This window comes from Notechis scutatus, chromosome 3 (assembly GCF_049901735.1).
Source record: "Notechis scutatus isolate UNSWTSFEM ecotype Mainland chromosome 3, rNotScu1.2, whole genome shotgun sequence".
Classification (NCBI taxonomy): domain Eukaryota; kingdom Metazoa; phylum Chordata; class Lepidosauria; order Squamata; family Elapidae; genus Notechis; species Notechis scutatus.
Genome location: NC_142011.1, coordinates 200,795,702 through 200,809,319, shown reverse-complemented (window position 1 = coordinate 200,809,319; position 13,618 = coordinate 200,795,702). Strand labels below are relative to the sequence as shown.

Genomic DNA, 13,618 nt, shown 5'->3' with positions numbered 1-13,618 from the left:
TGCCAGAGGCTCGAGAAAAGCCTCTGGAGCCCAGGGAGGGCAAAAACGCTCCCCACCCTGCCATGGTGCAGGAGGCCAACTAGGCCATGCCCACCATGGCCACACCCACTCAGCAACTGGGCAGAAAACCCTTTGCTAATTTTTTTTGATGCTATTTTGGGATAGTACTTAGACTTATATATCACTTCACAGTGCTTTAGAGCCCTCTCTAAGTGGTTTACAGAGTCAACATGTTGCCCCCAACAGTCTGGGTCCTCATTTTACTGATTTTAGAAGGATGGAAGGCTGAGTCAACCTTGAGCCTGGTGAGATTCGTACCTGCTTGTCTGTCTCCCCTCAAATGCTCTCTTGGAAAAAAAAGAATACTGCCTTGTTAAAAGTGATTGTTTTGTAGTCCATTGAGAAAATAATATTATATGGTAGCTGTTGTCATTGCAATAGTAACACGATATCATTCTAACACTGGAGGAAAATAACAAGTACAAATGACTATAATTTTATCTCATTTTGATTGCCTTTACTCAGGATACTTAACCTGATTACTGAATTAACCTATTTTCTGAGTACACATAATATACTGACTGATTAGGCAAGCTGTTGCTAAGCTATAAAAAACAAACAAACAAGCTCCTAACCAAGAGGGAAGACCAAAGGTGTGATCTGGAGATTCGGTAAGAAGGCCTCTCCATCAACTATTGAAATTTATTTCATTTTTATTTATTTATAAACATTTGTATCCTAATGAGCTCAAACAATTCTGGGTGGTTTGGCATAATGAAAATCAATCACCCAATTATTCAAACCATGACAATGATGTCAAAATAGCCATGCAAAATGGAACATGCTCAGCTTGTCACTGTGAACCTGTCAACAGCAACAATAAACTTGTTTTCTTATGGAATTCTGTACCATGGAAACCATAAGGGAGCCAATTTGGTCTAGTGGTTAAGGCACCAGGCTAGAAAGTGGCATTTCATGAGTAGAGTAGGGTAGGGTAGGGTAGGGTAGGGTAGGGTCGGGTAGAATGGAATGGAATGGAATGGAATGGAATAGAATAGAATAGAATAGAATAGAATAGAATAGAATAGAATAGAATAGAATAGAATAGAATAGAATAGAATAGAATAGAATAGAATAGAATAGAATAGAATAGAATAGAATAGAATAGAATAGAATAGAATCATAATTGGAAGGGGCTTCTAGTCCAATTGGGAGATCTTCTAGTCCAATCCACTGCTCAAGCAGGAGACCCTATACCATTTCAGACAAATAGCTGTCCAACTTCTTCTTATAAACCTCCAGAGATGGAGAACCCACAACTCCTGGATGCAAGTCTTTCCACTGATTGATTGTTCTCTCACCATCAGGAAATTTCTCCTTATTTCTAGATTGGATTCTCTTAATAAGTTTCTATCCATTGCTTGTCTTGCCTTCAGGTGCTTTGAAGAATAGGTTTACGCCATCTTCTATGTGACAATTCCTCAAATGTTGAAAGACTGCTATCATGTCACCTCTAGTCCTTCTCTTCGCTAGTTGTAGACATACCCAGTTTCTGCAGCTATTCTAGTCATACCCTAGCCATACCTTAGCCATACCTTAGCCATACCTTAGCCAGCTGGGTGACTTTGGGCCAGACACTCTGTCTCAGCTCAACTTGCCTCATAGTGTTGCTGTTGTGGGGGAAATAGGAAGAGGAAGGTGTGTTGGACATGTTTTCCTTGACCTTGACTTATTTGTGAAAATAATAAAGGCAGGACATCTTAGATGTATGCACAGGGTGGGCAGATTATCCTTGGAGATTTTAGTCCCATGAGATTTCTAAACCAAGTCAGATAAATTTGAAATGTCAAATAAGATAGCAACAAATGAATCATTCCTTCTATTCAAAGCATGAAATCTCAATCAAGCTGATTTTAATTGATGGGACAATTCAGGTGTGTGTGTGTGTGCGCTCAATTTGTTGCTTTCAACCATTGCATCAGAGCACTCTCAGTACAAAACAATTCAACATTTCACACTGAATCAACAATTTCAAATCAAATCAGGGTTGATTTGCACACCCCTACTAATTGAGGCTTAGAGTACTCAAACTGAGAGCTTGTAAAATGCATTGCTGTGTCTTAATTTTATGTGGCTAAGATGGTTGTATAACATGATATGGATTTTGGATTTCCTGAAGGAATTGGCTGCTGTTGGAAAGTTTTGGCTGAGAAGTTTGCGGTGGGAATGAAAAGGAGGTTGAAAAGAAATTCACAACAATGTTTAAAAGAGAAGTGGAAAGTTACTGTTATCATCGCAGCACAATGGCCTTCACTCACTAATAAGTATAACTTGTAAGCCACACAGAGTCACATTGTAGGGGAGATGGGTGACATCAAAATTAATAAATAAAAATCAAATAATAAAATAGAATAGATTTGCTCCCAACACTGGAATATCCCTAATTATCTCCATGATTTATGGATGGCAAAGTTCCCATTCCACCACAGAATTATTCTGAGATGTATGGAATGTTTGAATATACTGTAGGATCATTAAAGGAAAAAAAATCAAAAGGAAGAGATGATTTTATATAGCTGGTAAAGCTGAAGACATAAACATGATAAATATGAGGTGCAAATGAATCCATTGCCAAGTTTAGCCCTGATTTCACAAGTAAGTCACATTCGCTCCAGATATGAAAGCATTCCGTTCAATTTATGATCTTGGGAGTGTTGAAGCATTCAAGAGTTTGATGTATACATTCCATCACATTGAGGGTTTGATCCATGGAGGCCCATGTGTGATGGAATGTGTATCTAGAGAAGCTGTGGAGGAGGGGGAGTCTTGGCAACACAGACTTTCTCAGAGAGAAGTCCAGATTAAGAAGGGAGGCTCAGCCAATCTCATTGCACATGTGTTGTAGTCTGACAATAAAGGTAATAATAATAGCTGCACAATCCCAAACTGGATGGGGGACTGGGAAGACATTCAGGGTAGCCCCATTCTAGAATCTCTCATGATATCTAGAAGGTTAGAAGGTTATATAGCTTTAGTTTGGCAAGATTCTGTCTATTGGATGTAAGCAAATAAACAATTGAACTTGATTGGATTTTGCTGTGAGGCTCTGGTTTGGGCCTGACATCATATGTGTGGGCCTGTGGAGCAGTACCAAAGCCATTGTGCCAAGCCAACTAATATTCATTCATTCATTCATTCATTCATTCATTCATTCATTCATTCATTCATTCAATTTCTATACCTCCCATCTCACCTATGTGACTTTGGGCAGTTTCAAGGTTAGTTTGGAACTTCATCATTCTTATGGACACTCCATTTTCATTCCCCAAAACAGCCTTTAGTAAAATATTGTGACTAAGATGGGGTGTCAAGTCACAACAAGATAAATAAGAATAAGGAAACTGAAGATGATCTTCTTCTTCTTCTTCTTCTTCTTCTTCTTCTTCTTCTTCTTCTTCTTCTTCTTCTTCTTCTTCTTCTTCTTCTTCTTCTTCTTCTTCTTCTTCTTCTTCTTCTTCTTCTTCTTCTTCTTCTCCTCCTCCTCCTCCTCCTCCTCCTCCTCCTCCTCCTCCTCCTCCTCCTCCTCCTCCTCCTCCTCCTCCTCCTCCTCCTCCTCCTCCTCCTCCTCCTCCTCCTCCTTCTTCTTCTTCTTCCAAAATCCTATCAAGGTTTTGTGCAGTTCTTTCTGTAGAGAAAAAAATACTACCCATTAATTTTGGGGGACATTTTGGGTTTTGGAACATCTTTATAGAGCATTTATTTATGCCTTATAAAAGCACCTCCTTTTTAGCTTTACAGCTAGGTGTATTCAATAGCAGGAGATTTATGCAAATGCATGAGATAAATAGAACACTAGCTATGGAAATAGTTTAGTACCCTAGTAAGAGGAAATAAATCTCAGGCAAAAAGTAGCAAATCTTACCCAAAATCAGATCATAGGATCCTTTTCTTTGGGCTCACCTGTATCCTTTTAGCTCAGGGGTCAGGGAACTTTTTTACCTTTTACCCCCCAAAAAATTTATAAATGCCGACGTTACCCCCTTGATTTGAAAGGAAGGTCCTTGTGTATGTAAACTATACAAACAGAATGTCGGAAATAAAATGCCTGGGGGTAATGAGAATGGTCGCGCCAGCGCGACCGTCCTCATTACCCCCAGGATTTTCAGTTTTACCCCATTTGGGGTAATTTACCCCTGTTCCCCGACCACTGTTTTAACTCATCTCATCATTGTCGCCATTCAGTCGTGTCCGATCCTCGGCCACTCTATGGTTCAGCACTCTCCATGCCCCTCTGTCTTACACTACTTTCTCCAGATCCACCATGGTCATCCCAGTGTCATCTTTTATAGTGTCCAGCCAACGGGTACTAGGGCTTCCCTTCTCCTTTTTCTCCTGATCACTTCCATCATGAATGCCTTTTTGAGTGATTCAGATCTCATGTCATGGCCAAAGTATGATAGCCCCTGTTTGGCAATCTTGCTTCAACTGATATGTTTGGTGAGGTCCAGTCTATGATTTCTTTGTCTGTGGTTTTTTTGCAGTCCATGGGATGCGTAATAGTCACATCCAGAACCATCTTTACCTTATCTGGTCTTAAACAATTCAGGAGATTGACTTTGAACAGGAGGCAGAAAAACACTTGGGGAGCGGGGGTGACAATCAATGTCATTTCATTATTTTATTAATCAATCCTAGTTTCAAACTTCACTTGTAGACTGGTAGAAGACTCAACTTGGGAATTTCTGGGTAATTATAGATTAAGAATTGATGAAATGCCTTTCATTATTATTACATTGTTTTTCTAAACATATTATAGCAATAGCACTTAGACTTATATATCACTTTATAGCCCGCTTTAAGTGTTTTACAGGGTCACCATATTGCCCCCAGCAATCTGGGTCCTTATTTTACCAACCTCAGAAGGATGGAAGACTGAGTCAACCTTGAGCCTGGTGAGATTCGAACTGCCAAATTGCAGGCAGCCAGCTGTCAGCAGAAGTAGCCTGCAGTACTGCATTCTAACCACTGTGCCGCCACGGCTCTTAGTATGGCAGTGTATCTGAACCTTAGCAACTTTCAGATGGATAGACTTCAAACTCCCAGAATTCCCCAGCCAGCAAACTGCTAAGGCTGAGAAACACTATATTATGGCAATTTTTATCAGCATTCTAGAGACCTGTATTTTATTTGTCTAATCTCATGTAACCTACTTGAAGTGGGTTTTTCCTCTTTGGCAGATTAATAAGGAAAAAAAATCAAACCAGGAAATAATGGAGATTATTTCATTTTAGAAAGTAGGATTTAATACCCATGAGAACCAATTAACCAAGGTCCAAAGTTTTAGCAGGATGCACAGATTATATCAGGGTATTTCATTTTCAGCATTGTATTTCCTGAATAATTTGCATGTTGGGAGTTAGAAGAAGGAATATGCAATTCTTCCAAAATATTTTCAATTTTTACATGTATAGAATCCCCTTTTCGGAATATATAATTAGTGATAGATGAGAAGATTAAACTAGCTCTATCTTCTGAATCTTTGAACTATTGACCACCTAGATCTATCAAAATATCTTTTTCAAAACTTTAGATTAGCAATTTTAATTGCCACCCACTTCTCTATCAAGGACATTGTGCTCTTACATAGTAGCATGAAGAATCTCCATTCCCTGCCTTTTTCTGAGATCATTTAAAGCTGCAAAAAGGTTTTGAGGTTTGAAATCAATATAATTAATGGATGATGATGGTCATTTGGTATTCTTCTTTATACAATGCCCCTGTTCGCTCTAGCTGAAGGACTTAAAGGGAATATAACAGAAAATCCATTAGGATGGGGAAAAAGATATATTTGAAGTTCACAACAGTTGACCAAGGGTATATTAAAATCACTACAGATGAATCATACTAGTTTCATGGGCACTGCCTTAGTTGCCAGTAGTTTCTGAGTATCATTCAAAGTGCCGGTGTTGACTGACAAAACTTTCCATTGCTTGGTTCCTAGTTACTTTGGAGCAAGTAAAAACCACCCCTTTCATGTCATCATCACTAGAAGAGGAGGCACAGTGGCTCAGTAGCTTAATGGTGCTGGAGATGGTCTCAGGTCCAGTGGTCCAAGCCCTAGCAAGTTGTGGCAGGGTGAGTACCACTTCTGTCCACCTAACAGTTCAAAAGCTTGTTCTATGCAAGTAGATAGATAGGTACCACTTCAGTGGGGAGACAAATTGGTGCTCTGTGCAGGCAGTCAAATTCATGATGGCTGCGAACCGTCCTGGTTATATTCTCCGTTGGTGAGGCAACTCCGGGAAGGGGGCCTTGGGTGATGCTGCTGTTTTTCTCTCTCTGGTGCGAAGCCAACTCACCTTCCTTTGGCATATCTTGTGAAGCATGCCAGCATTTCCTACAACAGGGCTGATAGCTTGGCAAGCCAATCTATGGCTCTGCAATAGTGTCGTGGCCTCCTGGCTGCCGGAACACCACCGTATTCTAATAATAATAATAATCAGTGAGGATGCTATTCTGCATTTGATTAGAGGGGTGAGAGTCCAAGACAGATCTCTTTTTCAGTGACCACAAAGAATCCAAGACATAGGTTTTCTAGAATCTCAATTCCCAAAATCTGAGGGGGGGGGGGCATTTTATAACCATCCAGAGTCAGTCCGCCTCAACCTGCTTTGATTCATTATTTTCAGTTTGGTCAGACCTGATGCAGAGTCCTATTTGGCGGTATTTCAGTGGCTCTTTTCATCACCAAGAAGAGGCAACCTCCTCTTGTCTCCAACCCAGGGGATTAGCTAATCAGTCTTGCATGCCCTTAACGCTCTTTTACTTCCAACTGTTGCAAATAAAATTAGGCTTCTGTGCTAACAGAGACGTCAATACACCAGTATCACTGAGGTAAGGTTTCGCCTGATTCAGGTTTGTTTACATGTGGCCAGACAGAGAACTGATGAATTGCCACAAAGAATGCAGCTTCTAACATCCTGTTCTCTCCAACTCTACAGCTGGGAAAAGCCGTAATGTTCCCTTCCCCCTCTACTTCATGCCAACGGACTGAATAACACAGCATACTGCTTATTGCAGTCCCAAAGCCTGCTAAGCTGTTTGGGTCAGTAATCCAAGATGAGATTTCTCTGTTACTCTTGTTTTCTAACCTTTTGATTGCTACTGTAATGAGCTTCATAGTGGATTTCTTTCGAAATTGATGAGAAACGCCACTAACTTTATTTCATTTATATCCCACCTTTATTTTTTATTGTTGCCTTTATTGGCAAATGAGTCTACTGCTCCTTCCTTCTCCTATTTTCCTCACAACAACCCTGTGAGGTGAGTTTGCGAGAAAGAGGGGGAGGGAGGAAGAGAGAGAGAGAGAGGAGAGAGAGGAGAGAGAGAGAGAGGAGAGAGAGAGAGAGAGAGAGAGAGAGAGAGAGAGAGATGGTTTTCAGGTTTAAGGTAGGACTACAACTGGTAATTGGCTCTAAGTCACCCAGTCAGTGACTTTCATGCTAAGAGGGGGACTAGAACTCAGAGCCTCCTGGTGATTGGCTCAAATTCAACCAGCCAATTTTCATGCCTAAGGCAGGACTAGAACTCACTGTCTCCTGGTGATTGGTCAAAAATACCCAGATGTCTTTCATGCTTAAGGCAGGACTAGAACTCACAGTCACCTGGTAATTGGCTCAAAGTCACCCAGCCAGTGACTACTGGGAGACTAGAACTCAAAGTCTTCTGGTGATTGGCCTAAAGACACCCAGATGTCTTTCATGCCTAAGGCATGGCTAGAGCTCACAGTCTTCTGATGATTGGCCCAAAGTCTTCCAGCTAGCTTTTGTCCCTAAGAAGGGACTAGAACTCACTCTCCTGGTTTCTAGCCTAGTGCCTTAACCACTAGACCAAATTGGCTCTTGGTGGTAGCTCATCCCTTTTTGATCTGGAAACAAAGGAGAAAAAGGAAACAATCAAGTTGATAAGAATACAGATGGGCGAATATCTTCTCAAACTTCTTAAGGAGCTGAGATACCTTCCTCATAGGTAGTCATAACATTTAGAACCAGGGGTGGGATTCTACCAGTTTGCACCTATTCACTAGAATCGGTTGTTAACATTCTAAGCAGTTCGGAGAACCAGTTGTGAGAAGAAATTACTTGCCTAATCCTGTAAGGAGGGCAGGGAGGAAACATTCTGGTGTTGCTTACAGAAACTGCCTCTCCGTTAGCCCTTATTACATTCTTGGCAGGACTAGACTTCCTGTCTCAGGAACATCTCTGGAGTTTTTTTCCCCTTCTTTGCTGGTACTTTGCTTGTGTGGAGTGACCATTCAAAGTTACCATGGCAGACTTATGACCATTTTTCACACTTATGACTGTTGCAGCATCCCTACAGTCACAAGAGGCTAGGCGAGGAGATGCATGCCTCGATGTGACATTGAGTTGGCCACACCCAGCCAATAACATGACCACCAAGTCACGTCCATCCAGTCACATGACCACCAAGCCACGCCCACATAACCGGTTGTTAAAAAATTTGAATCCCACCCCTGTTTAGGACACCTTTTAGTTTGGTGAAAGATGAATGAAGAGGGGTTTAATTGAAGTCTGTACATACTACATATACTTTCTGGCAAAGAGAAAGTGCTTTGGGGGGAAAAAAAATCTCATTTTCTTGGACTGTGAGTCAATCCATAAAGCTGATTTGGAAGATTTAGAAGAGACAAATGAAACGTCATATGCCCTTTCTTGGTAATGATAGCTGCTAATTTGGAGAGCTATAAAAAGGGATTAGATAAATTCATGGAGGACAGGTTTACTGAAGGCTATTAGTCTGGAAGACTTAATATCATCTCTAGGTAAAGAACATAAAATACCTTTGGATTTTAGGTCCATCCAGTCCATCAGATTGTGTCACACAATGGCCAATCAGCTACATTTTCCCTTTTTTATTGTGTCATTATTAATCTTGATTTTGTAGAAAGGAAATCAAACCCTCCCTGACATGTATTCTTCCTTCTGTTTCTTTCATTCCAATCTCTCTACCATTCCCAGGGGGAAAGGTTAGGAATTCCATTGGCAACAAAGACAACAAACTTGACAAAGAGTTTGAAATTGACCAAAGGTGGGAAGCCCAGTCAGTATGGCTGGCTGACAAATTCTAGGAGTTGAAGTCTACAAGTCTTAAAGTTGCCACGTTCGAAGACTGTTGCTTTACTCCACCAGACCACCACTTCTATTTTCCATGTTAATTGAACAAGAAATAAATGGGAAAACTACAGCTTGGCAGGCTACCTGACCCTAGAGTACCCCCTTTTTGGAGAATCAATCCATTACACTTTCTAAAGCAGGCAAAAGTAAGGTTTCCCTACAGAAGTGGTATTTGAGGTAGAGAACTCAACATAGCCACCTCCAATACCCAATTTGGATTCTCCCAGTATTTTTGTTCTGAGAAATGAACCCCTCTGCTTCAATCAATTGACTATGTTTTACTTTCTTTAAGCTCAGCCTCCCAAAGCTGCTTTTTCAAGAGGTAACTGGGCTTTCTGGTTTTTCTTTGAAGATGTTTTGCTTCTCATCCAAGAAGCTTCTTCAGTATTGAAAAAGCTTCTTGGTTGAGAAGCAAAACGTCTTCAAAGAGAAAGTCCAGTTGCTTCTTGAAAAAGCATCTTTGGGACAACGATGACCTGGACGACAGAGAATCTCCATAGACATTAACCTCAGCTTGGAAACAAACTCAGTTCTCCTTCTAACAATTACATTATATCACTTCAAAACAATGATATTTATATACACTAATTACAAATCCTTTTTCACTGCATTACTTGGATAATTTGGAAACATTTGGGAAGATTACAAGTCTGGGCCTGTACAATCTACTTCTACTGATATGTCAGGCACAAAGGATCAGGACCACATGTTCAGTTGGAGTTGAAAGATTTCTTGCTCAAGACTGTAGTCAAATAAAGTCAATTATTAAACTGGCACCAGATCAGAGGTGGTATTCAGCAGGTTCTGACCAGTTCTGGAGAACCGGTAGCAGAAATTTTGAGTAGTTCGGAGAACCGGCAAATACCACCTCTGACTGGAGATTTTACAGTATCCTTCCCCTGCCACGCCCACCAAGCCATGCCCACAGAACTGGTAGTAAAAAAAATGAATCCCACACTGCACCAGATCAGAGTCAGCGGAATTCAAGAGGGGTTGGAATTGGACCATTTGCGGCAATGTAAAGACTCTGAGCTAATGACCTGCTTCACTCCACCTCTCAGCTTTGCCTCTCTTCTCCTACTGAAGCTTCTGAAATCCAACACTGATGTAAAATTGCCAGAATCTCTCCCCAGTTCTACATACCTGACCTGATAGATCCATCAAGAGAGATAGATTCTGGATCCCATAGTGGGAATGCCACTAGCAGTTCCAGGAACATAGTCTCTTTTTTTTTATTGTGATACCCATTCTCTGGACTATCTTTCCCACAAAGATTGGATTTGCCTCAGCTTTTCTGCCTTTTCATAAGACTTTGAGGACCTGGTTTCATTCTTGAGCTTGTGCAATTGAACCTGTATCCTATAGTGGTGTTGGTTGAACCTGTATCGTATTTGTGTTTATAGTGGTGTTGCTTGGTCTTTTACCGCTGATTGCTGTATATATTATTTGTTAGTGTGTTGGGCTAGAAGGCCTCCAAGGTCCCTTCCAACTCTGTTATTCTGTTATAATCTTTTAATCTTGCTCTTAATCATTGTTAGCCATCCAGAATCAGGCATTTGAGATGGGCATCTGTGTAAATTAAATATAAAGACACTTTTAAGCCTCACTGTCCATGTTTCATCATTGTGGAAAAATCTATCTGTCTGCTTGCTAAGAGTTGACACCAACTTCATGGCACATAATCAATGACCTATGCCTCAGGAGGTAGTAAACAGTCATCAATATCAATAGCTTTTAATAATCTGATCTCCTATGAGCCTGCCCAGTCCAGTTTTCATTTAAAACCCATCCAGACTGGCTGTTTTTATCACAACTGCAGTCAACACACCTCCAAATACCAGAGAAGCATCAGCAGGAGAGATACATGACTCTTGTTTATCAGTACCTCAAAGGCTCTGGTTGATTACTGTGAAAACGAAAATCTATACGAAAGTGAATCTTGGTCTGAATCACCTGGGTTATTTGATGTTTGTGTCTTGCTGTTAACCTTTCAAATTCAACAAGATCTGGGATGAGGAAGCACCTTCTTCCTTTCTGGCTGCTTTAACTGAAGGAGAAAGATCAAGCCCTTCTTTAGACCCCACCATAATTCAGTCTTAATTCTTGGTATTAAAATGGACTGCTGTATTTAAAAAATGCTTTCTAGCTAAGGGATGTGGTGGATCAGTGGCTAAGACGCTGAGCTTGTCGATCAGAAAGGTCGGCAGTTCAGCCATTCGAATCCCTAGCGCCACGTAATGGAGTGAGCTCCCATTACTTGTCCCAACTTCTACCAACCTAGCAGTTCAAAAGCACATAAAAATGCAAGTAGAAAAATAGGGACCATTTTGGTGGGAAGGGAAGAGCTTTCGGCATTTAGTCATGTTGCCCATATGACCATGGAGACGTCTTCGGAGAGTGTTGGCTCTTCGGCTTTGTAACAGAGATGAGCACCGCCCCCTAGAGCCAGAAACGGCTAGCACGGATGTGTGAGGGGAACATTTACCTTTACCTTCTAGTTACAGATAGTCCTTGACTTACGACCACCACTGAACCCAAAATTTCTGTTGCTAAGTGAGACCATTGTTACGAGTTTTGCCCCATTTTATGGCTTTTCTCGGCACAGTTGTTAAGTGAACCACTGCTTATTAAGTTAGTAACATGGTTGTTAAGTGAATTGGGTTTCCCCATTGACCTTGCTTGTCAGAAGGTTATAAAAGAAGATCACATAACTGCAGGACACGTGACCGCATTTAAATTTTGATCAGGTGATCATGGGGAAGCTGCCACTGCCATGAGCATGAAAAATGCTCATAAATCATGGCCATTGTAACGTTAAATGGTCACTAAACATCAGTACAGGTAGTTAAGGACTTTCTGTATCGACATGTTATTTCTCATGTTATCTAATTATCAGGGCTTGATCAGCCTCCTATAAAGATCTAAAGAGTTCATCAAAAAATTTGAGTAATAAAGGTTAACACAAATATTCAGACTAGCCGGAAATCCCGCTCTAGTTTTCCATTCGATCTGACTGACTCAATCAGTTCATGAGATCGATGAAAAGGAAGAATGAGCTCAGAATAAGGTTCGTTTGTACAAGGGCTTTTGGTCCAGAACATTGTGCTGTGATCAAATGTAGAGCAGACACAAATGGATGCATCAGATTAGATTAACATATGCAAAGCTCACAATTCAGAGTAATGAGCTAGAAGAGTAAACAAGAAAGGAAGCACCAAGAAGTGCTTTGTCATAAATTAGATCGTGCACAATAGGGCAGAATTTTTTTTTTTTCCTGAGACAAGGAACATACTGTATTTGTTTCCAAATCTACCAACCCAACGGGCTTGACTTAGGTGGAATTACTTAAAATTGTTCTATACTAAAGGTCATCAAGCTACGTGATTTTCTTGGGGTTTCCATTTGCAATTTGGGTCCTATGAATTTCATTTTTCATTCCTCTGTTCAGCAGATGGTTGTTCACAAGAGATTTAGGCTGCTACCGGATCAGTTTCCTTGAGCATTGATTCATTCCTCTCAAAAGCCAAGCCCTCTCCTCTGGTCTCCATAAAATTTGTTCCACATCTCTACGGAGAATTTTGAAAGTCGTTTTCACCCAACTATACTCAAAGACACGATGGAGAATTAACATATCTTCACTCAGGTTTCAAAATAAACAAACAGAAAACAACAATGCTGATCAAGAATATGTCTTCTCAGGAAAGTGATATATTGAATAAAAAGTCGGGCTTTAGGGTTGAGAAAAAGGTGAAATATTTAGGGGTTATGTTGACTAATACAAATATCAAACTGTTTCAAAATAACTATGCCCCTCTTTAGAGGGATATTAAACAGGATTTACAAAAACTGGATAAATTGCATTTATCACTATTGGGTAGAATCTCTCTAATTAAGATAAATATCTTACCAAAGATGTCTTTTTTTATTCCAGACATGACTAATACTTACAACTGATAATCCATTTAAACAATGGCAGAAGAATATTTCTAAGTTCATATGGCAGGGGAAAAGACCAAGAATTAGATACAAGTTACTGCAAGATGCTAAGGAAAAGCGGGGTTTGGGTCTGCCAGATATGAAATTGTACTTTGATGCATGTTGCTTGACCTGGGTAAAAGAATGGGTGAGCCTCCAGAATAAGAGGCTACTCTAATTAGAGGGCCATGAATTAAGATTTGGATGGCACAGCTACTTATGGTATGATAAATCTAAAGTCAATGTTGATTTCAATGACTATTTTGTTAGATGTGCCATACTAAGAGTTTGGAATAAATATAAAACAAGGCTCTCTACGAAGTTGCCCCTTTGGGTGTCAACACAGGAAGCCTTTTTCAGAAAAGAAATGGTGACAAAGCCAAACTGGTTGATGTATGGAAAAAAAAATCTTTCAATTCTGGTGACCGAATAGTAAAGCCAATGTCAGC

At 40.4% G+C, this 13,618-nt stretch overlaps 1 long non-coding RNA gene across 1 annotated transcript in view; it reads left to right on the top strand.

The window, feature by feature from the left end:
* Window positions 1–625: 625 nt before the first annotated feature.
* LOC148131556 (uncharacterized) overlaps window positions 626–13,618 on the top strand; it is a 48,859-nt gene continuing 35,866 nt past the window's right edge. Inside the window, exon 1 of the long non-coding RNA XR_015748396.1 lies at window positions 626–671. This is a non-coding gene — a long non-coding RNA (uncharacterized LOC148131556). The remainder of the gene's footprint in view (window positions 672–13,618) is intronic.